The sequence below is a fragment of the Felis catus genome, chromosome A1, assembly GCF_018350175.1.
Source record: "Felis catus isolate Fca126 chromosome A1, F.catus_Fca126_mat1.0, whole genome shotgun sequence".
Taxonomy (NCBI): Eukaryota; Metazoa; Chordata; class Mammalia; order Carnivora; family Felidae; genus Felis; species Felis catus.
In genome coordinates, this window is record NC_058368.1 from 216,093,845 (window position 1) to 216,119,621 (window position 25,777).

General features: G+C 35.5%; 1 pseudogene; it reads right to left on the minus strand.

Moving 5' to 3' along the window:
- Nucleotides 1-5,013: 5,013 nt before the first annotated feature.
- On the minus strand, nucleotides 5,014-13,857 carry LOC101082980 (annotated as a pseudogene).
- Between the last annotated feature and the right edge of the window lie 11,920 nt (nucleotides 13,858-25,777).

The window sequence follows — 25,777 nt, forward strand, 5'->3', positions numbered from 1 at the left end:
GTGCTGGAAATTTGTCATATTTTAGTCACATAGCAAGTTTTGAATACCTCTGATTATGTTTAAGTACATTCTCATACTGTAACTTATTTCTCACAAAAGGACAAGTAAAATTTTGCTTTCCTGCCCTCTCTTACAGCCAGAATAGTTCCCAATGGTTCCATCTTCTCAATTTTAAATTTGGAATTCTCATCCAGAAAAGACAATGAAGGCGGCAAATACCACACATTGTATGTGCTTGAAAATGATGGCCGAATCACCTGGGTGTCTGGACCATAATTTAAAAAAAGAGTCTCTGGCATTCAGCACCCACATCAACCCTGTCAGATGCGGTGACTCTGGCCCTGCCAGTTGTGATCTTTGTTGTAATGACCCCAGGCTGGGACATACAGTCGCTAGTAATACCTATGCCTGACTTCACGACCCACTCAAAGATCCAAATACCTTTCAGTAAATTCCATTTAGACTTCAATTGAGTAGTTTCTTTCCTTTTTTCTTTTTCTTCTTCCTTTTTTTCACTTAAGAATCCTGACTATATCAGAAATTGATGACAAATGTAGTTACAGGCAATAGAACCTCAAGGAAATGAAGCCTTACGCATGGTTATTTGGCCTTATTGGATTACCAGTCAGGAAGGATCCACCTGATATTGAAAAATGAGACTAGCAATGTCTGCCAGGTAGTAACAAAAGAGTTATTTAAATTTTCAGCCATGGTTACTGATATGATCTACCTATACTTAGTGTGTCTAGTGAGATGATGCTAGCATGAGGAATATAAGGGATATAGGATAGGCTGCTTGCTTCTAATCTTACGGCAGCCTTATAGAAAAATAATGACTCTCTCAATTTCTCCACTTGGGGAATGGTTAGATAAATAGTTGTCTATGGCTGTGCTGAAAGAATTTATCTCTAAGTCACTGCAGAACTAAAGTAACCAAGAATCAAATTCAAAGACTGCAGAATTGTAATGTCATTTGAATCATCAGCTTCACTGGGTCTTTTATTTGAAATTCAGGGAATTCTTGTTAAGGTGTGAGACCCTGAGAATTACAATGGAGCCATATGGGAGGTATAGGTCATTCAGAAGATAGCAGCCTTCCAAACCCTACTTAATTTCCTTTGCCAGCAAGAGTTATTCTTCCTTTCTTTTGTGTGTCTATTTCTATTTTGATTAAAGGTCTTACAATAATCTGTTTTAGGCAGGTGCCTTGTTGGGGATGAAGATATTTTTCAACCTTCACCCTGACCTCACTTCATTGCCTCCAATTTTATACTCAAGTCAATTCCTGTTTGTTTGGGAGTAGATGAGGTTGGATAAGACCAGGAATAAAGTTTCATAGCAGAATAGTTTCAAGATTTTGCTAGAAGGTATTACTTAAAATGTAGAGAAGGTATGTGGAGTTGGATTCTGATGTTTTTAGGTCTTTAAAAACATAGTATGAGAATTAATATGCATATACATGCCAGAGATTCTGAACTCATTGCACTAGTTAAGTGGTGGATAAACTCTCTTTGCAAAAGGTCAGATACGAAACATTTTAAACTTTACAGACCACGTTATTTCTGTCATGACGACACAACTTTGCCATTGCATTAAGAAGATAGCCATAGTTAATACATCAGTGAATAGACACAACTGTACGCCAATAACAATGTATTCACAAAAATTGGTAGTGTGTTGGGTTTGAACCATAGGCTGTACTTTGCTGACCCTTGTGTTAGCTCATACACTATTATAATTGTAAATGTTTGTTCACGTGGTTGACTGAAATCTCTGCTACAGAGTGAACAAAAGCTAAATGAGTTTGAAATGACAAAAGAATACATTCAAAAGAGTTTGATCAAGAAGTTGATCACAGATTCTCCAAACGAAGCTCCTGCTAAGGTCCTACTGTATACCGGACGTGTAATTGAAAAGGAGGTTTCAGGCATGGTGAAGCAGTACTCGGACATTCATTATGGGCTCTCACCTACATCTCAGATTTAAATTATTATACAGTCCTTAAGCTTCTTGAATGAATTCAAGGCTATTTTTCTTAGAAAAAAAAAAACCCTATGAAGCATTAGAGATATATGCTGTAAACCTTCCTCCTACCCTTTCTCAAAGAAATCTATGGCAAATTGTTAGAATAATTATTCCAGGAGACTGGGAACTATTTTAAGAGGTCATTCATTATTAGAAACCCTCTTTAGTTAACACAAATATAAGGGGACCAAGCATGCCACTGTTAATCAGTCAACACAGAAGCTGACTAGGGTCTAGACATTTAATTTAAGTTTTGATTATGTCCAATTCAAGGGGCATCCACCTGGATCATGAACATCGTTTGCAGTTATTTACACAGTTCCTGAATTATGTGCTCAGCAACAGACAGAAGCCCCACATTTTATTCCCAATTCCTGGTTAGGAAGAGTCAAGAGCCCTGGGATCTTTCTCTTTCTGTCAAAGTAGTAAATCAAAACTCCTACTGCATTTCTCAGAAAATTGTAGACATGAGTGCCACCATCAAGGATGTGAAAAATGCGTGCCGTTTACTTTTACTCGTGTTTGCTTTTCAAAAGACGGACACATTGAGATGTTTTCAATGAATTTTCATAAACATATTTAGCTGCACCTCCAAATATATTTGAGAAGAGGTATGTGTGAGTCTGCTTAACTTGAACAAATATACCTGGAACCTGGTATATAGCTATTGACCTAGACGTCTGTTTTTTTTCAACATACAAATAATCAAAACACTAAAAATAATTTGCTTTGAATGGCAAAAGACTTTTTGATATCTAATCACAGAGACATAAAGATTCTAAAGCACTGTGCCAGTTTTGTCTACAATAACTTAAATATATTCTTACATATAGATTCTAAGGCACTGTGCAAGTTTTGTCTGCCAGGATGTAATGTTTTGTTCTTGATTTTTTGATTTTTTTCATTTGATGGGATACCATGATGATGTATTACTATGATTGCATCTAGCTAATAAGAAAATGAGAATGAGAAGTAGCAGACACATTATATTTTGGTAAAATTTATATATGACAGAAAATGACAAATACAGTACACTGACGAGTTTCTTGGTGTTCAAGCAATGGAGATTTTTAGGATATCCTCTCCCAATGAAAAGTAATTGATGGCTTCTCATAGTCCCTATCCCTAAAAAAATAAGAACAGTGTTCCTGCCGTTAACTACAACATGGATGAACTTGGAAGTCATTATGCTAAGGGAAATATTCCAGACACAGAAGAACAAATAGTGCATGATAATCACTGGTATCAGGAATCTAACATAGTCAAACTTACAGAAGCAGAGAGTGGAATGGTGGTTACCAGGGTCTGGGACAAGAAAGAAGCGAGGAGGTGCTGATCAAAGACTGTGCAGTTTTACTGATGCAAGATAATTAAGTCATAAAGATCCACTGTACAGCATAGTGCATACAGTTGACATTACTACCTTGTACACTTAACCATTTATTGAGGGTAGATCTTACACTGCATCTTCTTATCAGAAAAAGAAAGGATAAGATAAAACTTCCAGAGGGGATGGATAAATTTCGGACATTGCATATGATGACATTTTCATAGATGCATACTTATCTTCAAGCTCATCGAGATGTACACATTAAATATGCAAAACATTTTGGATGTCGATTACACCCAAATGAAATGAAACAAAAAAAATTAAATTAAATAAAATAAAATCAAAATTTGAAAGTCTACTGCTTGATGGACTCCTTTGGATATTGGAAACAATACAAATCGCCCTGGGATATGCTGCTCTGATCCGTTTCCTAAGTGACTCAAAAGTTGGACACTTTCCAGTGGCCTGCAAAGTGGACAAAGTCAACCAAACGGACTCAAATAATACATCATGCAGACAACTCTGTGATCTGGCCCCAGTGACTAGTAAGTCCAAGAAAACTTGACATTTCCATTGCAAATCATGTATGTTAATTGCCTTCATGGAGCTTATATTCTAATGACATAGACAAAAAATAATTTTCTTTCTTTTTTTTTTTAATTTTTTTTCAACGTTTATTTATTTTTGGGACAGAGAGAGACAGAGCATGAACGGGGGAGGGGCAGAGAGAGAGGGAGACACAGAATCCGAAACAGGCTCCGGGCTCTGAGCCATCAGCCCAGAGCCTGACGCGGGGCTCGAACTCACGGACCGTGAGATCGTGACCTGGCTGAAGTGGGACGCTTAACAGACTGCGCCACCCAGGCGCCCCATAAAAAAAAATAATTTTATTTCTAATCCAACATAAATTTTACATTTTTTCTGTTTATTGTTCTCTCTTGGAGATTAAATGTATGTTTCACAAAGGTGGAATTTTATGTTTTCCTTTTGCTTTGATATTTAGCTCATTTGTTCATTGTTTTACTTCCAGCGCCTAAAATGCTGCCTGGTGCACAGTAGTAACTCATAATTCAATTATTCAAATCATGGTATTATAAGTGCTTTGAAGCAAACTAAAACAGGTCAAGGGTTACGGGGAAGGGAAGCGATGCGTTCTAATACGATGGCACCAGTTTAGTACTTGTTAGGGGAAGAATTTTGTCAAAAGTTAGTCTTTTGACTGGATAAGTTGAGAAAATGAACCACGGAAAATTGAGGAGAAATTATTCCAAGCAGAAACAAAATCACCTAAAAAGTTCCAGAGGTAAGTGAGCTTTGTGTATTTGAGAAGAAGCAGAAAAGCCAAATTATTTGAAATAAAGGAAGCAGGAGATTATAGGTTTTACTTTTAGAAAGGTGAGCCAAAGCTAGATCCTACAGACTGCTGTGGCATGGTGATGACTTTGGATTGCTGTTACAAGAATCAGCAATAGAAAGGAAAGACAGGATTTTGGAACAAGGAAGTTATATGGTCAGGTTTATATTTTAAAAGGTTTCTCTGACTTCCGTATGGAAAATAGACCTGCCGGAGTTTCTCAGTAGCGGCAGAGGACCAACGAGGAAAAGGTTGTAATTAAATGAAGAGCTGATGATGGCTTAGGTTAGAGTGGTAACAGTGGTCACCGCGAGCAGAGGTGGTAGTGGAGGTCACAGTGGTAACAGGGTTGAATAGTGTAGTTGTGGGTGTGCCCGTGGAAGTAACAGCCGCCGCGGTTGTGGTGGTGGCGGATGAGAGCCATAGCAGTGGGAGTGCTGGGGTAATGGCGGTTGTCTGTACTTCCGCCTTGTGAAATGGGGGATATTTTGCAAAGGGCTGCTCTACGAATTCAGTTAGCTGATTTCAGGACTCTACCCCTGAAATCCTTGTTGCACTATATGCTAACTAATGTGGATGTAAATTTTAAAAAATAAAAAAAAAATAGGAAAAAAAGAATTCAATTAGCTGAAGCATTAAAAGAATAAGAAATGTGCTGAGAAAGGAAGCATCCAGCAAATGCCGACTGAATATATTATTTTGTTTCCATAGCCGCCAAACTAACTTACTGCTCTTCTTTCTAATTCTGTGTGGTATGCCGACTCAAACCAAGTAAAAATTTCTTCTCCGGGAACAGTGGCTCATACATCTCCCATTGATCATGCTTTATATTCTTTTCTGAACATCACACTTTAAATGAATAATTCACCTTGCTGAGACATTCTAGTTCCTCATCTTCAACTATCTGATTAATTTGTGTCTTTCCAAGTACATTAAAAATTCCTTATTACTTTTGAAGCTTTCTCCATCCTTCAAAAAAAAGATTTTTTTTTTGTAAATAAACACTTGCCCAATAGACTTCTTCAATCACTTAGCATTTGACCACTTATTAAGTTATGACAATAAATAAACAAAAATATATTTAAAAATACTTCAATAGATGCATGCACAATATAATACGTGGCACTTACAAGGTGTATATTCACCTAGGTAAATCTTACAATTTTGTAATCAAATGTATGTATAATTTTATTCTTTCAAATAATAAACTAAAAATCAAAATAGTATTGCCATGCCATATAATACTGTTACAAAGAAACAGTGTGATAGAGATTAGTGTAATAGAGATTACACTAATGGCCACAAATATTTCATTTTTCCCCCCTTGGGGATTTCCAAAATGCTTACAATATTTAAGAAACAGGGATTTTTACTCCTTATAGCTTTTTGGCTGGACCAAAACTATAAAAGGGAAAATAGAAAAAGGGCACTAAGCACCTTTGTAGAATTTAAAGATTTCCATAATTTGAGTCATGGGAAAATAATTACATGCATAATTATTGTGTGTGTAACGTGTCTGTATTAGGATGACTAAGACTTTAGTTTGTGTGTGTTGTTTTATCAAGGGCAAACGTGCTAATGTTAATTTTCTCCTCATTGAAAGAACACCATCAGATTCCTTCATTTTGACAGGTAGAACATTCTGGGATAAATAGACAAAGTAGACATATATGTCAAGTACATCTCAAGTAAATTTAAAGTCGAAGGAATTAATCAATAATGAGGTAATGGAATTTTAGATGAGCTGCAGGGCTGATATGGATTTTGTCATGTTAATATCATCATGCATAACTGGAAACATCTGCCATCTGCCTTATTCTGTATGGTAATGTGGAGCTTCATATATCTATATAATAACACAGTAAGTCTTGTTACTCAAAAGATCTTATCTACAGTCAAGCAAATGCTCCGAGACAATGAATGATTGGAGAGCCTTAGTCAATCTTTGTAATATAATTTATAATCTTGTCTAGCATCATTAGACACAACATCTCCAGGAATGTAACATGGAAGGAATAGAGTAATATTTCATTTTAACTTTTTGATAGATTTCCTGATTTGATATAAAGATTTTTAAAGTATCATTCTACCTTTCAAAATTATGTATGATTTCGAGCATAGTATAATCCTACAGTAATGAAATAATTTCTCTTAGAAAATGTCAATGTATGTGAAAGGCATATAACATCATTTCAAGGATAAGTCTTGAGGTTATACAAACCTGAATGTAAACTACCAAACTCTTGACCTTGAGTGAATTATATAATCTCAGACTCAGCGTTCTCAATCCAAAGAGGTATTCTAAGGTTTTACCGAGAAAACATATGTAATGTGCTTAGTTTAGAAAACATGTTACTACAAGTCAATAAACTGTAGCCACTATCATTACTTAAATACCAAAAAATAAAGGTTTGCTTCATAACTGAGTGAAATTTATGTGCTTTCTCTATGAAAAAAATCTTGCATAAAAATCATATCTATTTTATTAGGAGGTATTTTAATCTAAATATCAACATGTTAGGAATGTCTAATTAGTGCTTATTTCAAATGGAAATATAAAAAAGTGGAAACATTACTGTAATGCTTAATTACATATATTTAATAAACATTCATTTGTTATATCACTTTTGAGAGGATCACATATATATTAAGACTTTCAATTTATTTGTTGATTGGATAAACCCAGTTACTCAAATCTCTAATCTTCAATTTTTATGGCAGTGGTTGCCTGTATAGCATATTGATAATTGTTTTGTTTTGTTTTTTTTTTTTAATTTTTTTTCAACGTTTATTTATTTTTGGGACAGAGAGAGACAGAGCATGAACGGGGGAGGGGCAGAGAGAGAGGGAGACACAGAATCAGAAACAGGCTCCAGGCTCTGAGCCATCAGCCCAGAGCCCGACGCGGGGCTCGAACTCCCGGACCGCGAGATCGTGACCTGGCTGAAGTCGGATGCTTAGCCGACTGCGCCACCCAGGCGCCCCCGATAATTTTTTTTTTTGAGACCATTAAAAAAAATCTTTCTTTTAAGATTTTAACTTACTTGGAGGCAAAAACATACTAGATACTTTGTATCTCCTCAACACTTACTCATAATAGAGATTACACTAATGGCCAGTAAAGAATACCAACGTATGGGTCGCCTTGGTGGTCCAGTCAGTTAAACATCCGACTTTGGTTTGGTCATGATCTCACAGTTATGAGTTTGGGCCCGGCGTCAGGCTCTGTGCTGACAGCTCAGAGCCTGGAGCCTGCTTCTGATTCTGTGTCTCCCTCTCTCTCTCTGCTCCTCCTCTGCTCATGTTCTTTCTCCCTCTCAAAAATAAATAAGCATTAAAAAAACAACATATTTTCTTTTTATCATCCCATTAAAACAGGACAATAAAAATTAAATTGGAAAAATTGTTTCAGATGTTTTGATAATTAAAAATCTCTAGTTTTCTCAAATTATCTTAATTCTTTTGTCTAGTTCTTTGCCCCAAATATCTGTTAAGGCATAAAGTTCATGAGCCTTAACAAAATAATTTGGAAAAGGGGAAAAAAGAGTGAAGAAAGCTTTAGAAGCCTCAGTCTGGACAAATGCAGTTCACCTGTGTTCTTTCACCACCTGAGCTGGTGGGAATGCCCTCCCTTGAGCGAAACAGAATTCAGTCACTCAACCAATGAACGGGTTTCATCCGTGGCACACACAAGTTACACTAAAATATCAGCTCTTTAGAACTGGAAATTCTCTTCGGCAGACTCAGTAAAAGAAGCAGAGACCCAGAATTCCAGAATTAACTATTTCTTTTTTTTTTTTTAATTTTTTTTTCAACGTTTATTTATTTTTGGGACAGAGAGAGACAGAGCATGAACGGGGGAGGGGCAGAGAGAGAGGGAGACACAGAATTGGAAACAGGCTCCAGGCTCTGAGCCATCAGCCCAGAGCCTGACGCGGGGCTCGAACTCACAGACCGCGAGATCGTGACCTGGCTGAAGTCGGACGCTTAACCGACTGCGCCACCCAGGCGCCCCCAGAATTAACTATTTCTTATGCTCGCTCGAACAAATGTCCTAATCGCTCTGCTCTTTTGTTTCATTAAATATAAAAGTAGATTACTGTAAGTTTATTCTCAAATTCAAATACAAAGTTGTAGATATTTCATCTTATTTATTGGTTTTATTAATATTTCACAAATTATGCAGATAGATGCTGTTTATGATCTAGTCCTAAACACACTAACGCCTAATAGAGGAACTAGTAACCATACTTTCTTAATTTTACTTACTCAGCATTTAAAGATATGAATTTTTGAATATTATAGTATATGAACCTGACTCCTAGTAGGGAGTTCATTTATGAACTTTAGTATTAGTTAAGAAACTGTTCCATTATTATGAAAATAATAATAATGATGGTGATGATCATGAAGTAGAGAGAGGAGGAGAAGGAAGATAAAAGGGGACCGGGTTGTTTAGTTATCTCAGATAGTAAACACCAACAAAACGATTATCCTTTAGTAGAAAAACGAAAACACTTATTTTTTTTGTTATGATTATCAATAGAAAACCGTATTCATTAAGAAATGTAAAATAAAACAAGTAATCCAAGGTTACTGTCTATATTCTACATTTTTGTCTCCTACTAAATCCAAATGAATTATGGAAGAAAGACCGGGAGGAACAGAATTAAAAAAGACAGCTCAAGACATGCACGATGTTTCTGCAAGAACAACTTTTATGAATAGCTTCTTCTTCATGTTTTATTTTGTTTTTGTTTTTATATTTTGTATAATAATATTAAATCATGTGACAATCCAATGGGAAGTCCAGCCAGATTTTTTTAATGAGGTAACTATTATGGGAACAAAGATTTTTTTCTTATATATTTTAAGGAAATAATTTCAGAGGTGGTCTAAACATGGGCCATAAATGATTTTTAAATCATTTATTTGAATGATATATATATACATATATATGTATATATATGTATACATATATATGTATACATATATATACATATATATGTATATATACACATATATACATATATATGTATACATATATATGTATACATATATATACATATATATATACATATATATATATTTAAGTTTATCTATTTATTTTGAGAGAGAGAGCAAGTGCATGCACACACGCAGGCAAGTTGGGGAGGGGCAGAGAGACGGAGAGAGAGAATCCCAAGCACGTTCTGTGCTTTTAGCACAGAGCTCTAGGGTTTGATCCCACAAAACATGAGATCATGACCTGAGCGGAAATCAGGGCTCAGATGCTTAATAGTGGGAGCCACCCAGGCACCCCTATGTGAATGATAATTTTAAAATTATTACATTTGTAAAAAATAAAATAAAATAAAACAAAAATAATAAAATTATTATATATGTGTTATTTCTAACCAATTGTGTATTTTGTTTCTTGGATATTGGGCAGCTAATATTGGCCAGAACTATATTTAAAGAAGCTATTTATAGCTTCTTATATTATTAATCAGTCTTTTTTCTATAATGTGGAAATCAGGGATAGCAGTTAAAATTCTGTTTACATTTATGTCAATTGATCAAAATATTTAGAGAATGTTTTTACACTATTTTAATATGATTCAACCACAAAGATTCTAGTACTAAAAATCAAATCACTTATAATTTCAGCCACGTGAATTTGAATATAAATATGATTAATTTGACTCTCTAGAGCTATGCCAAAGCAAAAAGTTTCTTCCTATTAATTTTCAAAGTTGTACTTCAATATGGAAAGGGATTAATTGAACAGATAAATGATTTGAATTAATTTTTTAACACTGTTTATCAAAAGTCTGAGGTAAAGGTAAACAAAAGAAATAGCTGATACTTAAGTCTAATAGTGGCATATTTCAGGGGCTAGTGGTGGATCAATCAGCAGAGCATGGGACTCTTGATCTCAGGATTCTAAGTTCAAGCCCCACACTGGGCATGGGTCCGACTTACAAAACAAAACAAACAAACAAACAAAACACAACTCTAATAGTGGCATATTCTAATTCTATACAAACCCACAAAAATAGACCGTGAATCAAAGGGACATTTAGTAATTAAACACATTACAGAAGTTATAAAATAATGTAACAGAAAAAACAGAAAAATCCTGCATTCTCAAATAAATCATTTTATAATTGAACACAATGCAATTAAGTGAACTTTAAATATAACCAATATATGAGAATGATATTGTTTATGAGAGTTTGTAAATTAGAAAGAGCATAAAAGCGAGAAACCAACCTATACATTTTCAATTTAAAAAAATGTATGTGTGTATATGCAAAGTGAATATAAAAATAAACATATACTCTATGTAAAGTACATTTTTACTTTTTATTTATTTTTATTTTTTTAACGTTTTATTTATTTTTGAGAGACAGAGTATGAGCAGGGGAGGGGCAGAGAGAGAGGGAGACACAGAATATGAAGCAGACTCCAGGCTCTGAGCTGTCAGCACAGAGCCTGACGTGGGCTCAAAGCCATGAACCGTGAGAGATCATGACCTGAGCCGAAGTCGGAGGTTTAACCGACTGAGCCACCCAGGAGCTCCTACATGTATATGTATACATACACACAACCCACATATAGTCATATTGTATAATATACTCGCATTATATAGACACCTTATAGAGTTATGGGGGAGAGAGAGAAAGAGAAAATATACATGGAAATATTGACAATTATTAAATTTAATTTCTGAATCTGTAAGAAAATAATTGTGATATGATGTTATATCATCAATAAATACAGTGACAATAAAGTGAGGAAAGTTCTCTGGCTGAAATGTATAAATGTTATTTAGGGTGTTGGTGTCAATTGTAGTTTTATATAATTCAAATGTTTGATCTACTTTTTATTCATTCATTATTCCTGTATTTATTCGGCACTAAACTCAACTTGACTATTTGTCATAGCTACAGTTTAATAGTACAAGATGAAAAGAGGACGAAGGTGCATGAGAAAGACAATGTTAACCAAATATATGAGTCAAAGTGTCCAAAATGGTGGCAAGTGTATATTTACATGTATATACTTTTCCTAGAGATGCAACAGGCAAAAAGAGAATAACAAACAAGCAAATAGGTAGTTTTCTTGAAGGAAAATTGCAGTAAACATTTCACAGAAATTGTGGTGTGGTGGAAATGGTATTTAACAAAATCATTCCGTACAAAGCATAATATGATCTCAGAGATTCTTTTCTATTTAACTTGCTTTCTTTTTAAATTTAATCTTTAAATTTACATGAAGTCAAGTTTTTGTTTCCATTTTTATAGTATTGGTATGTTCTCTGATCCCGTAGTTTTGTAATTTTTCAGAATCTCTTATAAATGTAATGACGCCTCACGTAACCTTGGTAAGTTTGGTTTCTTTCAGTCTAAACAATTATTTTGTGATTCATTCAAGTTGTTGCCTGTATTTATAGTCTATTACTTATTGCTAACTATCATTCTATTGTATGAATATGCCATATTTTGTATAATTAATTCACCTAATGGCAATAAATTCATTACAGAACATTCGGGCTATTTCCACTGCTTGGCGATTATGGATAAAACTCCTATGAATATTTGTGTACACATTTTAGTGTGAACATGAATTTTGATTTCTCTAGGGAAAATAGCTAGGGAGAGATTGCTGATTATATGCTAATGTGTCTTTAACTTTACAAGGAATTACCAATTTTTTTTTTCAAAGTGGCTGTACCATTTTTCATTCCTCCTGAAAACATAGGAGAGTTCTAGTTGCTTCACATGTTGGTAGGATTTGGTATTGTGTTTATTTTTAATTTTACTCATCTAACAGGCATACAATGCTGTCTTATTGTTTTTTTCCCTCACATAATGTGTTTATTTGTATTCAACTATAAGCAAACAGCAGAATTAATACAACATTCCACAACTCCCGATCATCTTTTCTTACACAGATGGAATGACGAGTTTAAGAGGCACAGACTTAGAGATTTCTGACCCTCACTCACCCAGCCCTGCAGCTCATCTCGATGGCAGGGTCTTGACAGCAAAGTGACTGTCCTTATTGTTTTTTTTCCAGTACTGCTCTTTAAAGGAGCCAGAGCAGGACACTGACCCTAGTAAGCAGCCCAAGGCACATCATCACACTGGGGACACGTCAAACTCTTGGCTGTCTTAGTGAGAGAGCTGGCTGTAAAAACACCACCCAGAAGTGCTGTCATGCACAATTTGGGACTCCAGTTCAGAATGGAAGAAGAAGAAACAAATCTCTTTTTATGTAAACCTCCCTTAGAGATTCTTTGGCCTACTGTAGGCCTACTCTTTTTACTGGAATGTTTTCTTCTTTAAATTCTGGGTTGCTAGTACCAAAATGCATCCTCCCCCCGCCGCAAGGGGAATTCAAATGTGATCAAAACATAAACCGGGGTGTGACCCTCTCAGTTATAAAGGATAGGCAGATGGAAAAGCTACCTTAAACCACTACCTGATTGCTCTGGCCTCATCTGTGAGAATGGGAAAGAAGAAGCAGAGGAATCTACATGCCTCCCTGAACTTGAGAACACCGCTCCAGACCTCTGGGATGGTTTCTGTCTTCTAGCATTTCCCGACTTCCCAGGCATCTGCTTACAGAATTTGGGCAGTTGGTCATCCCATTCTGCCTGGTAACACGTGCCGGCCACCGGGGGTCCCAGCTCCTTTTTGCAGAAGGATGACACTTTGAATTCGCCACGGCCGTCGCCAGATTGGTTGCTGAGAATGGGCTCCTCACAAGCCAGTGGCCCATTGTATTTGAAAACTAGCCAGACCTAGTGGCGAAGGCCTGTGGCCTTGGGAGGCCCAGAGGCGACGTAATCAGAAGGATTGTGCCACTGCTGATGTAACTGCCCTTCAGGCTGACCAGCAGAAAATGGTGCCGTTCCGTTTTTGGGGTCCTTCCTGCTGGGAGCATCTGGATCTATCACCACTAAGGTGTGCAGTTCACCTGGATTGAGGCCATCCCATGCAAGACCGGTGGGCTGGTTCTTCACCCGGGTGGGCGTCAGCACTTTGCCCAGCTCCATCCACCTGTGCTCGGAAGATTTTGACCTGCAGCGGATGCTGTGGCCGCTCTTCCACTTGCTGCAGGTCACAGGCCAGGACCACTTGCTCAGGTCCATTAGCATTATTGGGCGAAGTTGGAAGGACAGCTGGAGGCGGGGCCCGGGCCCGAGGCACTGACTCCTACCGGTCTGCAAACCGACCCTGTGAGGCCCGGGATCACTAGTGGTGTCTTACTGTGGTTTTCCTTTGAACTTCTTTGATGGTAATGATAGTTCCTTGTTCTCATTTGCCAGCTATCTGTCTTCTTGGTGAAGTGTATGCTCAAGGAACCTACCCACTTGAAAACTTGGATTGCATGTGTTCTCGGTTTGATTTTGGCAGGCCTTCACATATTCTGTACGTGTGTCCTTTGCTGGGTATGCAGTTTTCTCTGAATATGTAGCTTATTCTTTCATTCTCCTGACAGTGTCTTTCACAGAGCAAAAATTTTAGATTTGGACTAAATCCAATGTGTCAGATTTTTTTTTCCCTCTATTTTAAAAATATGCTTTTGATGCTGTGTCTAAGAACTCTTTGCCTAAGCCAACATCATGGAGATGTGTGTGTGTGTTTTCTTCTAAATTTTTATTTTACATTTTATATTTAGATCTATAATCAATTTACAGTGGATTTTTATAAGCTGTGAAGATGAAGTCAAGGCATTTTTTTTATTGCATATTGGTGTTCAGTTTTCCCAACACCATTTGTTGAAGGAAATCCATACTTTCTCTATTGAATTATGTCTGTAACTTTGTCAAAAATTAATTGTCTATGATTGTATAGGCCTATTTATAAACTCTAGTTTGTTTCACTAGTGTATTAGGGAATATTCTTGTCTATTTTTATAATATATTTTGCCAGGATTTTGATTAAAATTTTCTTAAATCTATAGATAAATTTGTGGAGAAGTTATATCTTAATAATATTGAGCTTTCCAACCCATAAATATGCTACATCTCAATTACTTATGAAAGTTCTTAACTTTTTTTCACTTTCATATATACATTCCATGTATATATTTTACTCGGTTTACACTTAAGTATTTCATTTGATGTATATGTTTTCATTCTCTCTCTCTATAGAGGGATGTATAAATGTTTCATTTTAAATTATTTATTATTAACATATAGAATCAAATTGATATTTGTGCATTGCTCTTATGTCATGTGTCCTTCGTAATTTCACTAATTAGGTCTACAAGTTTCTTTTGAGAATTCCTTACAACTTTTAGATGAGTAGTTACATGGTATCTTATACTAGGCTGGTGTAAGAGGTTTACAACAGTTATTAAAGTTTAGCATTCATGTGACCTATGCATTATAATTCAACCTCAGTGTATATATTTCAATGAAAAATTGTAAAAAAAAAAAAAGCACAGAAGATACAGACTGAATTATTTATCACAGCAATGTTTACAAAAGCAGAGATTAGGGATAGCCTAGATTTCAGGATTGCATTGTATTCATACAATAAACTATTATACAACATTGAGCAAAGAACTGTATGAAACATCAGTGACCTCATCAACACGTGTTTAAGCAAACAAAGCATTTTGTAGAAATTTACTCAAAGGATGAAATCATATCAAACATATAGAACATGAGATACTGATATTGTATTATTTAAGGACACATTTACTCACAGTAAAATTATGATGTCTGAAAGTAAACGGTAAGTTCAACATGATTATTTCTATGTATCAGAGAGAAGGTGGATGCAACATGAGAGTATAGTACAAAGTAAATAGTGGTGTATAATTTGTATAATGTATTATCCTTTAAGCTAGATAATAAGTAATAGCTGCTCCTCACATTTTGTATTGCATATTAATGTTTGAAAGATAATTCTTAACATGCCATAAATGGTATGTTCATCATTCTGGATTCCTCTAAAGTCTCTATTTAAAACTAAACTGAAGCTATTCAGCTCGACAGATGTCAGCCTTGACTTTCGCTGATATTTTCTACTTCTACTCCTTCAGCATTGCCATTGCTTCATCAATAAATAATAGCCAATGGAAAAAGATTCTCATCAATAAAAAAGAACAGAGAACAGACATTTCTCCAACACAGAAATCCCAAATGCCACTAGTTAGCTTTTCCAGATTGGCCATATTTCAGGACAGATAACAGTAGTATTTATCAATTGTGGCTAAAAGGTTGGTCAAAGTGGTTCTCTTGCACAGGAAAGAAGAAATGGTTTAAGAATTGATCAATGTATCACATAAAACACCATCAGTGACAGACTGTGTAACTGTCAGTTGTCAGCGATTAGCAAATTTGTTGGGAAAAGGCTACTTTGATAAGAGGAAGAAAACAAGAACATCTGAACCCACCAACAAAAAGAGTTATGAGCACTTATGAGGAAATAGAGATGTGTCAATGATCTTGAGGAAGGACACTGGACCACACAGTCACTTCTTTTTCAAAAGCTGGGACTGTTTCCTATAAGTGAACTGAATTCAGCTTATTGTATGACTTTGGGCAGAGTGAGTAAGTGTTCTGTGATACATTATTCATGGAATCTAAATGACAGAATCTGATCTGTAAGAAAGATACAAAACATTTATAATAAAAAGTATTAAAAACATTTACTCACTATTCCATGGGAACTCAGGAAATTTAAGAAGGACTTATAATAGTGGTATTTGACTTTAAGAATGAGCATGGGGGGGCGCCTGGGGGGCGCAGTCGGTTAAGCGTCCGACTTCAGCCAGGTCACGATCTCGAGGTCTGTGAGTTCGAGCCCTGCGTCAGGCTCTGGGCTGATGGCTCAGAGCCTGGAGCCTGTTTCCGATTCTGTGTCTCCCTCTCTCTCTGCCCCTCCCCCGTTCATGCTCTGTCTCTCTCTGTCCCAAAAATAAATAAACGTTGAAAAAAAAAAAAAGAATGAGCATGGGTTTTCTAAATGATAGAAGAGAGGAGCAATGAATTAGGCAGAAAACATGAGACGTAGATGTCAGTCGGGAAAACAACATGGAGGAATGTTATGTCTATGTGGCACAGAAGGTATAGAAGTGGTTCATGTTTTTTCTGGAAGATTAGAAAACACTTAGATGCTGTACAAAGAAATCCTCTGTCTCCAGTGGACAAGAGAGAGAGAAATGTATTAGACATGGAAATACATGATTGAATATAGACTTCAAATCAATTTTGAAAGCAGGATTCAGGAGGTTAGTCACTAGCCACAGGGAGAAAACATAAACACTGATACCGTGATTAGAAAAAAAAAGGGCAGAAATTTATATTTATATTCAACTTAACTTTTAGAAGCTGTAATAGTGGCCCAGGGAAAACAGGATGAAACCTGAACAAAAGCTGACACAACAGGCCACAAAGGAAGGTGTTGCCCTTGGAATATGTGAGATAATGGCCAATTATCTCTCCCTTCCTTTTTTATTTAAGAAAAAAGTTGAATAAAGAAAATGTCCACTTTTCCTGTGTGGTCGAATTGTGATATGTGCTATGAAAGCAAACCCCAGCTCACAGAATAATGGTCGGACTTCCGCCATTGGGCATAAATGGAGAAAGTCCCCTGCTGATTTGCAGCAGTTAATTCGTTGTGGTGTTTCTGAAATTTTGTCACAGAGCAAAATAGTTCTCGCTTGTTATCCATAAATTGTTTTAAATTTATTGTATTTGACAGGGATCACTTAATTGAGAATGGCAAGCGAGGTATTTTCTCTACCCTAAAACACATCTCCGTCTGTCATATTGTCTAATACACCGCCACCAGAATCACAAAGTTCAATCAATATTTTACAATCACCAGTTAAACTGTGAATATTCCTAGAGGGTATAAAAACCTAAACTGTTTTACTTTTAGCAGGAATAAGATTACCATATATTTTGAACAATGATAGTGGAGTTAGAAGAAACACTTGGAGAACCAAGCATAAACTAAGCAAGTTATTAAAGACACACTGCCTGTTTGAAATTTTACTCGACTCCGACTCTGATCGTCATAACTGTTATCTTCAATACGGTCTTTGCTTATATATATTTTGGCTTACTTAATGACATTCTCTCTATGTAAAAGTGGAGTGAAACTATGTTATAATACAATTGTGTTATAATACAATTGCCGGAGTAAATAATCTCACCTGAAATCACTTAACCAACTAGGTGAGAGGTATTAGATCTGTGGATATCTCTGATGTTGTCCAGGTGCTTCTAAATAAACGCATGTACCAAAATCAAAGTTATAACAGCCATATCAGTTTAGAGATACTACATTCATACAGATAGATCAGTCACGGAAAGAAAGATGGACATTGATATTCATATAAGATTTATCTATCATCTACATATATGTATACATATTTACAGCAGCAGATAGTACCAAAAATATTCTTTTCTCTTATCACTTATATCTGTTGTTCCTTGTGCTTATATTCTCTTTTTTTTTAAGTTTATTTATTTTTGAAAGAGAGAGAGAGCACGAGCAGGGGAGAGGCAGAGAGAGAGGGAGAGAGAGATTCCCAAGCAGGATCCATGCTGTCGGTGCAGAGCCCTACCAGGGGCTCATTCTCAGGAACCACGAGATCATGACCTGAGCAGAAATCAAGAGCCTGGTTCAGTCTGACTGAACCACCCAGGCACCTTTTGTGCTTATATTTTCAGGGATTGAGTAATTTCCCCCAGATTAAAAGTCTCAAGGGGCGCCTGGGTGGCTCAGTCGGTTAAGCGTCCAACTTTGGCTCAGGTCATGATCTCACAGTTTGTGAGTTCGAGCCCCGCGTCGGGCTCTGGGCTGATGGCTCAGAGCCTGGAGCCTGCTTCAGATTCTGTGTCTCCCTCTCTCTCTGCCCCTCCCCTGTTCATGTTCTGTCTCTCTCTGTCTCAAAAATAAATAAAACATTATTTTTTTTTAAATAAAAATAAAAGTCTCTAGAATGATGGGCAGAATGAGAATTTATATCAAGGCATTTTTTTTTAATTTTTTTTTTCAACGTTTATTTATTTTTGGGACAGAGAGAGACAGAGCATGAACGGGGGAGGGGCAGAGAGAGATGGAGACACAGAATCGGAAACAGGCTCCAGGCTCCGAGCCATCAGCCCAGAGCCCGACGTGGGGCTCGAACTCACGGACACGAGATCGTGACCTGGCTGAAGTCGGACGCTTAACCGACTGCGCCACCCAGGCGCCCCTATATCAAGGCATTTTGACTCCAGAGGTAAAATGTCAATTTGGAGTACATAAAGAGGAATTTTTTTGTGGGAACTCAAATAACCTGCTGTTTTACTACAAGAGCATTTTAAGTCCTCTTGTATAGTGATAGAAACACTTTCAACCTTTTACCGAGCATTTGTATTAAAAAAAAAGGTAAATAATAAGTGATCATGAAATTAGAATGAGAGGAAATGATATTCCTAGAGAGGACTCACACACAGTAAAATGTTGTAAAGAAAGAAGAAAATCAATTCAAAACTCTTTTCTGTTGTCCTTAATTTTTTTTCTTTTCCATTTTTAAAACTGTGGCACAGAAATAAGGCAGGAGCTGGATAAAAAAGCACGTTGATAAACCTTCCTCAAGTTCAGCAAGTACATTTGGAATAGAAAACACATAAGTAAAAATGAAGTTTTTACACCTTTGCTATGCCTAAAAGACATTTTTATAATACATCTTTTTATTTTTATAATTTTATTCATTTTGATTTTTATAAAACTATATAATTCCAATATTTTCTTTAGCTTACTATGCCCTAGATCAATCAATTATGAATTTCTGTTGATATATTTAGACTCAAACTCCTTCCCTTCATACTCATTTGTTTCAACCACCTTTCGTAAGCCTCTTAACTTATTTTCATCATTGTAATAGCCTATTAACTGGCTTTATCAGAAACTAATGACTCTCTACCCTTAATCCATGCTGTCTCTACCCTTGCACTACTGACATTTTTTTTTTAATTTTTTTTTACACTTATTTATTTTTTAGAAACAGAGTGAGACAAAGCATGAGCGGGGGAGGGGCAGAGAACGGAGACACGGAATCCGAAGCAGGTTCCAGGCTCTGAGTGAACGATCTGCACAGAGCCTGATGCAGGGCTTGAACCCACGAACCATGAGATCATGACCTGAGCCGAAGTCGGATGCTCAACTCACTGAGCCCCCCAGGCGCCCCACTACTGACATTTTAGATGACATAATTTCTTGTGCTTGCAGAAGTCTATCCCATACAATGTAGGATCTTTAGTAGCATCTGTGGCCTCTACTCATGAGATACCAACAGCATTGTCTCCATTGAGAAATAACATTCTAATTCAATATTCACATTGCAACTGGGAATATCTTTAAGAATGCAGAGTTGATTATATCACTTCCTAAGGGTTTTCTACATTTTCCAATCAAATTTCTAAATCTGTGACCCTGGAATAAAAAGCTTTTCATGACTTTGTGTATCTCTTCAGCCATCTCTCTCATTATGGTGTATCCCATCCTCCATTTGCATCTCGCTGCACAGCAGACAATCTCTTTCTCTCCAGTAGTCCTTTTCACTTCTTCCCTCAGGACCTTTTAGCTTCCTCCTCCCTCTCCAGAAACTTGTTTACTTACAACACTTTTTTTTTAAAAGATTTTATTTAAATTCCAGTCAGTTAACATATAGTGTAATATTAGTTTCAGGTGCACAATATAGTGATTCAATACTTGCATACAATACCCAGTGTTCATCACACTCTCTTCATCCCCATCACCTATTTAACCCATTTCCCCATACTCCTCCCCTCTGGCAACCCTTAGTTTGTTCTCTATAGTTACCTGTCCGTTTCTTGTTGTGCCTTTCTCTCTCTTTTTTTCCCCTTTGCTCATTTGTTTTGTTTCTTAAATTCCGCATATGAGTGAAATCATATAGTATTGACTTTTTTCGGACAGACTGATTTCACTTAGCATAATACTCTCAAACTCCATCCATGTCCTTGGATTAAATCCAACTAAACCTCAGACACTATTGAGTTGGACATCATTTTTTCTTGATCGAATTCTTGTGTATCTCAGGCCAATTAGGTACTTCCTGCTTGTTTGGAAACATTTTGTGCTGTGATTAGCATATATTTTTTTAACTCTTCTCATCTTTCAAAGGGACTTATGAAGCTCTCTCAGGATGGGGAAGGTGGGGGAGTCATTGTTTTTCTGCCCAGCATTCAGCACAGTTCAAATATATTGAAATAATGTCAGTCAGATATGCTATATTTTGGAACCCTCCAGATTTGTAACAGAATGAAGCATAGTTAAGCAGCAGCAAAATTATTCATTTTACTTATTAAAACATACATTAGGGTTTTAGTCTCTCTTACAAACAATCCTCTTAGATTCTTTTATAAGATCATTGTTCACTTTAAAAATCAAAGTAAACTGGGTCACCTGAGCGGCTCAATCACTTGAGTGTCTAACTCTTGATTTTGGCTCAGGTCATGATCTCATTGTTTGTGAGATCAGGCCCCACGTGGGTCTCTGCATTGACAGCACAAAGCCTACTTGGGATTCTCTCTCTCCCCTCCCCCATGCACCTGTTTTCTCTTGCTCTCTCTCTCTCTCTCTCTCTCAAACTAACTAAATAAATATTTAAAAAATAAGTAAAATAAAAAACAAAGTAAACCCATACAAAAAGAGAGAAAGAGAGACATTGAAAGAGGAGGAAGAGAATGAGAAAGGGAGAGAGAGAAGGAAATTATGTACCAGAGATATAATTATTGAAATTCTACAATAGGAATTCAAACCAAGAGCCCTTGAATTCCCATCTGATGTCATGACACAAGGACCATTCCAGACTGTGCATTTTCTCTTAATTGGCCCCTCATTTATTAGTTATTTCAGTTAATTAGAAATAGGCTTATGCACACTTTTATTGTTATATTTAAGTCATACATCCTCCTCTTCCACTTAAGTCTGTAGACCCTGCAAGACCGGGTCTGTCAGAGGCTTTTTGTTCATCTTTAACCAACCAAACTAAAAGCTTGATAATGGCAACAATATATACTCAACGTTCACTTTTATTTTTCTCCATAAGACAATAAAGGTTGAAATTTTTCCATTAAAATCAATCTGAAAAGACTATCTTTTTCAAAGCAACAATATAAATCATTTTCTTGTGAGGTGATTTCATCTCTTGGCAATAATGTTTTTCCTAGTCAGAAAAATATCCACAACACTCTACTTTTATTGTTTTACTGTTTTTAGTTTCTACAAAGACTTCAGTAAATCATATACTTTAAATATGAAAGCAGCTTACTGACAATTTAAACTTGCCGCTTTTAAAAATACATATTTTAGTTGAATAAGACATTATTTTATTTATTTATTTTTTTAGCGTTTATTTATTTTTGAGACAGAGACAAAGCATGAACGGGGGAGGGTCGGAGAGAGGGAGACACAGAATCTGAAACAGGCTCCAGGCTCTGAGCTGTCAGCACAGAGCCCCACGCGGGGCTCAAACTCACGGACCGGGAGATCATGACCTGGGCCGAAGTCGGCTTAACCGACTGAGCCACCCAGGTGCCCCGGAATAAGACATTATTTTATAAACATAAATATTCCTATCATAAAAATTACTAGGACTATTTTAACAAACTCATAAATATAAAAGCCTATTAAAAGGACCGTATTAAGTGGATACAATAAATACTTTTGTTTATCAAATAAATAATACAATTAGTATTTTGAGTTTATTAAACAATCAGCTTTTAAGCAGTCCAAATTATCACATTCAATTATCACTGCAAAGAACTCTGTTTATGCATATTTTAAGTACCAAAATATGTATCTTATGCAAAATAGGATCTCATTCAAGATACTGTTTCTAATATTGACAATAGAGCTTATGAACACAGGTTTGTCACTTTTAGCATTTGCCCTCTCTAGTAATAAATATCTTCAGTTTTTGATATATCTTTCCAGATTTTGTGTGCAAGGATTTGTAAGTGTCTTACCTATAAACGTCTCATATCACTTGTGATAACACCAAAAGAAGTTACCCAAAGATAGCAGGAATTATCCTGGAATCTGTAAATGTTCCCTTCGTTGGAAAAAGACTCTTTGCAGCTGTATATTAAATTAAGGATCTTCAGATGGGGAAATATTGTGATTCTCTACGTAGGCCCTAAATGCAAACACTTGTATCTTTATGAGAGAGACGCAGAGGGATATTTGACACACGAAAGGGGAAAGTAATTGGTAGATGAGCAGAGAGAGATGCGAAGATGCTGGTGTTTGAAATTTAGTGATACAGCCACAGGACAATGCCAACAGCCACCTGAAGTAGGAGGCAGCAAGGAATGGATTCTTCTCGAGAGCCTCTGGAGGAAATGTGCCCGCTCACACCTTGATTTTGCCTCAGTGATAGTTTCTTTGTACGTCTGGCTCCACTGTGAGAGAATGAATTAATGCTGTTTTTAAGCCACCAAGCTTGTGATAATTTCCTATAGCAGCTACATGACTCAAAATACACTGTTGATAGGATCTAAAATTTGCTTTAATAACAAATTATATTGGGGGGCATATTTAAGTTGGTGCTATAGAGTTCTTATCCTTATATTCTAAAAAATGTTTGTCTATTTATTTTGAGAGATAGTGAGTGCACACATGTGAGCTGGAGGGGTGGGGGGCAGAGAGAGAAGGGAAAGAGAATCCCAAGCAGGTTCTGCACTGTCAGCATGGAGCCCGAAGTAGGGCTCAATTCCCCACAAGCCATGAGATCATGACCTGAGCTGAAATCAAGAGTCCAAGGTTCAACTGACTGAGCCTCCCAGGTGGTCTGAGTTTTTTATCCTTTTTAAGAATTGTATAATATAAAAATACACATTTCTACACATTTTTATTGAGTGTGCAATAATTTCATTGAAGATTTCTTAAGCATGAATTGCTTAAGATTCAAGCTTTCTTTGTAATTTGATGAAATCTGCCTAGTTGGTAACTAAAACTATGGTAACAGTTTACATTTCCAACAGATACCTTTTTCTTGAAAATAGTTTAAAAAATCAGCATAATTAGTTTTGAGAGAAAAAAATGTTATTTTACTATAGTATGCATTTTGAAACAAATGAAGCTTCCTTGTTTTTTGTTTATTGGCAATATCTATAATTTATTGAAATAAATAATGACAATAAGGATAGAAAACACAACATTTATCTCTCTAGCAAAATAACTATTATTAATCATATTTATTGAGAAATAATTTAAGTACAAATATTAACCAATTTTTAGTTTATAAATTGAAGAGTTTTGATTGGCATATATATGGTCCTTTAATGACCATCAGAATCATAACATAGACAATTTCTATTACTTTCAAACTTCCTTCTATCTTCTTCTAGTCAATAATTCTCTTTATCACTCAATACAAACTAATTCTTTTCTTTGTTAGGTATTACAATTTTGAACCACACACTCTCATGAACTTTGTATATATATTATATATATAAAGTATAAAAGTTACATATATTATGTATGAAATCAGGTATTTCATTTTTGTATAAAGATATTAAAATCTGTGTATTGTACTTTAAGATAATTCAAATGGAAAAAAAACATTATAAATTATCCCGTGGTGTTTCTAAAACAACTGAAAAAAATTCTTAGATTTTTGTCATGTGGCTGGAACCAAACTGAGGAGAAAGAGAAATCATCATCCTGTTTTTTTTTTTTTTTTGTAATTCTCAAAGGTATATAAAATAAAATAAAATTTAATATGAGACTTGAACTTTGTGTTTTACATTGAAGTATTAAGGATTTTCAGGGCTTTGCTGTATAATGTTGATGGCACATACACAAGTGTGATTATACACAGAAATAAGCTTTAAAGACAATTGCAATAAAATATTGATAACAATAGAAAAAAGTTCCCAAGTAATGCCCAAGGCTAAAGACCAATAGAATCAACAAGTAATTGACAGTTTTTCCATCCCAAGGCTCTAAATTTCCAACACTTGCTTGAGGAAATTGTTGTTTTTCTATAATATCTCTTCTACTCCTGTTGTAAAAGTGAGAACTTTCATTTTTAGATGTTCTCTAAATTAAGTCATTGTAAAAACATAATGGCAGAGAATAGAAAGGGTACATTTTAATGAAATTGCTTGCCAAGTTGAAATACATACAAACTTAATTTTAACAAGAAATACAATAGTCTACATATTTATTTTTTCAATATTACGTAAACTTGTGTGTGCTATATGTTCATATGTATATATATGTTGCCTACACATATACATACATGCAACACAAATATACACATATACATATATATGTGAGTATATATAATTGGGTATATATAAAACCTACATAGGTATTGCTGTTTAAAGGATATTAAATATCTGCCTGAGCGTTTAAGGTACTTTTTAATCATAGACACAAAAGAATAATTTTTCCTTTAATTTCCATACACTTTCCCATCAATCCTATAAAATTTGGTGAGAGAAATCTTTAATTCTTGTTAGCACAAAAAGCTTTTGTTTAAACTATACATCACACTTGTTTTTGTTCTTGCTTTATTTTTGTTTTCCTCTGAATATTCTATTGACCATTTAAATAAATTATACCTCTTTATTTTTCTGGGTCCATTAATTAAGTATATAATAATATTTTAAACATTTTATAAATGACTCTCAATAGATTTAATACTGTTCTTCCAGTTTTGTATGTCCTTTAACATAGTGCTCTTCTCATATCACTCTAGAAAAACTAATTTTCCAAAATGTACTGGAGTGCTGTATCTACATACAAATCAAGTTTAGAAATCTATCATTATTTTGCTTTCTTAGAGATGAAAAGTCTTCCTAATTCAACATTATTATTTTGGTATATTTGGAAACTCTTCCCTTTAGATCTGTATATTTTTGAAGAAGATATTTTTAAAAAAAATTTTGAACAAAATCTCGATTTTAAGAGCCACCAATGAAACTTGGGATGAATAGTATATTAATTCAAAAGAAAATGTTAATCTCACAACACCAATTCAGTTTGAGTGCTATGCCCAGGCCCATTCTAAAGAGAAAAAAAGAAAAAGAA